The sequence below is a fragment of the Oncorhynchus keta genome, chromosome 1 (assembly GCF_023373465.1).
Source record: "Oncorhynchus keta strain PuntledgeMale-10-30-2019 chromosome 1, Oket_V2, whole genome shotgun sequence".
NCBI lineage: Eukaryota > Metazoa > Chordata > Actinopteri > Salmoniformes > Salmonidae > Oncorhynchus > Oncorhynchus keta.
This window is the reverse complement of record NC_068421.1, coordinates 1,996,421-2,000,975: the sequence shown is the minus strand read 5'-3', so window position 1 is coordinate 2,000,975 and position 4,555 is coordinate 1,996,421. Positions and strand designations below refer to the sequence as shown.

The 4,555-nt window shown below is 45.1% G+C and overlaps 1 long non-coding RNA gene across 1 annotated transcript; it reads left to right on the top strand.

Annotated features, from left to right (window-relative positions):
- Positions 1 to 2,827: 2,827 nt before the first annotated feature.
- Positions 2,828 to 3,109, top strand: LOC127906308 (uncharacterized). Its single transcript, XR_008060860.1, has 3 exons — positions 2,828 to 2,853; positions 2,966 to 2,981; positions 3,094 to 3,109. It is a non-coding gene; the product is annotated as an uncharacterized LOC127906308 (long non-coding RNA).
- The last annotated feature ends 1,446 nt before the right edge of the window (positions 3,110 to 4,555 follow it).

Here is a 4,555-nt window from a genome sequence, read left to right as displayed (position 1 = left end):
TTTGAACTGAAATTATTGGAAGGACAGATTTTACATACAGTATTTTATGGAAATTATAAATGAGCCCCATTGAACACAAATTAAGGCCGGTCTACATACCAAATGAGGACATAGTTTTACTGTGTGTGTGTTGCAAATGTATTTCTTGCACTTGATGCATGTGCACTTGTCTTCCTGTTCTTCTTGGGTCCACACACATCACAGTGCTTCTTCTTGTTTTTACCGGCTGAAATCTAAAGTTACGAAGACACATAGTTCAGGAGTTTTACTAACATCTCACTCACTCACTCACTCACTCACTCACTCACTCACTCACTCACTCACTCACTCACTCACTCACTCACTCACTCACTCACTCACTCACATATATAGTTACAGCAGAACAAGGTAGGAGAGTCACACACACACACATGCAACAACATCACTCACACTTGCTTCCAGTATTGGAGTTGTTGGTTCTGTGGGTCGGGCGGATGGGGCACCAGCATCCTCCTCCTGAATCCTCCTGGCTCATCCTTGTCTTACCAATTCCTTGTTCAGCTCCTTGAGAAAGAGCCGTCTCCCCTGGAGCTCCCCTCTGTTTCAATCTGGTTTCAACGCCACCCACATGACAAACGTGTTGTACGCCGAGATGTCCAAGATGTTGAAGAATATCACAAGTGACCAGTGTAGGGTTCTCCTTTTGCAGCTGTAGCCAATCACCAGCTTGTCTAAATTGTCCACCCCTCCTTTTGTTTCATTGTAATCCATTTTGATTTCTGTATTTTGATTTCCTGTTCACAGATTATCCCATTCCTATGCAGCGTACTCATGAGTAGCACATTTTTTGCCTTCTTTGGCACGTAGGACACTAGGGACATGTCGGCCATGAACAAAAGCTTGGAGAAATTGATAGACCTGTTTGTTGTTTTTTGCTTACTGTTTCTACCATCATCAGCTAACTCTTGAGGAACTCCTATTCCAGCTTGTGCAAAGTAAAAAAGTTTTTGCATGTGATGGCCAAGTATCACATCCAGTATCACATCCAGGACAACCTGCATCCGTTGGTTCTTCTCAGGGACTCATCTATCTGACTTCCCCGTATACACTTGCAAGTTCCACACATATGATGAAGCAGCACCACCAGCACCTCAGATCTTGAATTCCATATTTTGTGCGTTTAGCCAGTGTATACTGCCTGAAGAGGCAGCTGCCCCTAAATTGCATAAACTGCTCATCAACAGTAACGTCGGGCCCAGGGTTGTAAACCAGGGGAAGACGGTCCACCAACTTGTCCCACACTGACCTGATTGCAGCAAGCTTGTCTCTCTGCGGTGACCTGATTGCAGCAAGCTTGTCTCTCTGCAGGTGACCTGATTGCAGCTAGCTTGTCTCTATGCACTGACCTGATTGCAGCAAGCTTGTCTCTCTGCAGGTGACCTGATTGCAGCTAGCTTGTCTCTATGCACTGACCTGATTGCAGCAAGCTTGTCTCTCTGCGGTGACCTGATTGCAGCAAGCTTGTCTCTCTACGGTGACCTGATTGCAGCAAGCTTGTCTCTCTGCGGTGACCTGATTGCAGCTAACTTGTCTCTCTGCAGCCGAGCTGGTCTGGTGTCTGGTTATCGAAGAAGATAATCCTGGAAAAGTTCTGCATCCCACAGGGATTCTGTGGATTCCCCCATTGGATCTGAAACCACCAGCAAGGATAAGAACCCCAAAGTATGCATGTAAATGGTCGATCCATCCATTTCTCTCTAAAAACACACCTTCCCTCCAAATTAGTGCTGTCCAGAATGATTTTCTGGATGGTGTCTGGGATGAAACGTTGAAAAAAAGACTGTATGTCCTGCACATGAGTAACCTCCATCCGTGTCGGCCCTGGTTACATCCTTATCACATTCGCAGCCATGCGGGGTGGCTCATTCCTTGGGCAAGAAGACCATTCAGTTTTACAATTTTTTGACATCCATATTTTTTCCTCCTGCAGGCTGCTGATGAGCTGGTTTCTGACCGGCGGGTCCTGGGGCTGGCAGAGGGTCAATCTCATCCTCTTTGTCCGACTCACTGGCAGACTTCGAATTGACAGAGACATTACATTTACATTACATTTAAGTCATTTAGCAGACGCTCTTATCCAGAGCGACTTACATGATCCTCATATTTGGAAAGTTCTTCATCTTCCAAAGTGGAAGACTCTCCTTCCACACTAGCTTTTTTCTCTGCATTTTTTTTTTTTTATCAGGCTCTCTGAGCAATTTTTTTTTTTTGCCATACTGATTGATTGTGGTAAGGAGCCACACATGCAAAGTTATTTATTTATTGTGTCCCTCCCCCAATTTGCACCTGGCTGGGGTAGATTGTGGGAAAATACTTTTTTTTACAATGTATTGTAATATCATTGTGGAGGTTCCCGCTAGACACTGTGTAGTTTCACACACTACAAAGGGTAAAGAGTGTGAGAAATGTGGGAGACAGGCAGACAGACAGGTTATTGGTGCTATGTTGAAACTGCAGGCCCAGGGAGGAGGAAGACAGACGGGCAGACAGACAGGTTCTTGGTGCTATGTTGAAACTGCAGGCCCAGGGAGGAGGAAGACAGACGGGCAGACAGACAGGTTCTTGGTGCTATGTTGAAACTGCAGGCCCAGGGAGGAGGAAGACAGACGGGCAGACAGACAGGTTATTGGTGCTATGTTGAAACTGCAGGCCCAGGGAGGAGGAAGACAGACGGGCAGACAGACAGGTTCTTGGTGCTATGTTGAAACTGCAGGCCCAGGGAGGAGGAAGACAGACGGGCAGACAGACAGGTTATTGGTGCTATGTTGAAACTGCAGGCCCAGGGAGGAGGAAGACAGACGGGCAGAAAGACAGGTTCTTGGTGCTATGTTGAAACTGCAGGCCCAGGGAGGAGGAAGACAGACGGGCAGACAGACAGGTTATTGGTGCTATGTTGAAACTGCAGGCCCAGGGAGGAGGAAGACAGACGGGCAGAAAGACAGGTTCTTGGTGCTATGTTGAAACTGCAGGCCCAGGGAGGAGGAAGACAGACGGGCAGACAGACAGGTTATTGGTGCTATGTTGAAACTGCAGGCCCAGGGAGGAGGAAGACAGACGGGCAGAAAGACAGGTTCTTGGTGCTATGTTGAAACTGCAGGCCCAGGGAGGAGGAAGACAGAGTGAAGGCACACAGCAAACCTTTGTTTTATTTTAGACTTGTTTTCACCTACACACACACTTTTCCACAATTGTATTACCCTCTGGTCCAGTGGACCCAAACAACATGCCTTTAAGGGAGTGCACAGTGTCCACTCAATGAACGTTAGTTATTTACATGTTCTTCACAGAAAATGAGCCAAGACCAATGAGTCTCGGGTTGAAAAAATAATTTATTGTATAATTTTTTATTTTAGTTTGCATTGAAAAGGGGTTCCACAGACACCAAACACCACACACGGGTTAAAAATATATTTAATATGGATCAGATCACTCTCACCTGCACCACCCGCCTGGATCAAAGACTTCACACCACAAATTAACCGGCTGCAAAGAATCCAGGACCCGAGCAATACAACTGGCATTCAGTCTACCCATGTAATCAACAAACAATACATCTATCAGATATTCAGAATCAAGACCATCAGAGACAGACAAGCAATTATAGGAAGAAATAACTGAACAGGACCATTCACAACCCATCATTCAAGAAAACGGTACAAGAAGCATAATAGAGCACAGAAACACATCGGTCAATCATTCTCCAGTCAAAGCCAGACTGATGCAAATACAACCTCACTTCCCACACAACATCAACATACCTCACTTATGCTAATAACTCAAGATAACCCCATTTAACACACTGTGTATACAAAACATGAGGAACATATTACTAATATTGAGTTTGTACTATACTTCTTATCATTCTTCTTTAGCTTGTTTAAGTTTGGTTTAATTAAAATCATGTTGAGAAATAAATTTGCCTGTTGCGTTTTGATCCTGACCCACGACCCCTAATGCACAAGTAAACCAAGCCTTGATTTAACCAGGACCTTCGTCCTTGCCCCCTGCCTGCGTTGCCTCCAGATGCTCTGAGCTATCCAATCAGTCTCCAGTCCTATCTACCTACCTACAGGTTACATAAAATACCAGAAGCTCTGAGCTATCCAATCAGTCTCCAGTCCTATCTACCTACCTACAGGTTACACAAATACCAGAAGCTCTGAGCTATCCAATCAGTCTCCAGTCCTATCTACCTACCTACAGGTTACATAAAATACCAGATGCTCTGAGCTATCCAATCAGTCTCCAGTCCTATCTACCTACCTATAGACTACATAAAATACCAAAAGCTCTGAACTATCCAATCAGTCTCCAGTCCTATCTACCTACCCACAGGTTACACAAATACCAGAAGCTGTGAACTATCCAATCAGTCTCCAGTCCTATCTACCTACCTACAGGTTACATAAAATACCAGATGCTCTGAGCTATCCAATCAGTCTCCAGTCCTATCTACCTACCTATAGACTACATAAAATACCAGAAGCTCTGAGCTATCCAATCAGTCTCCAGTCCT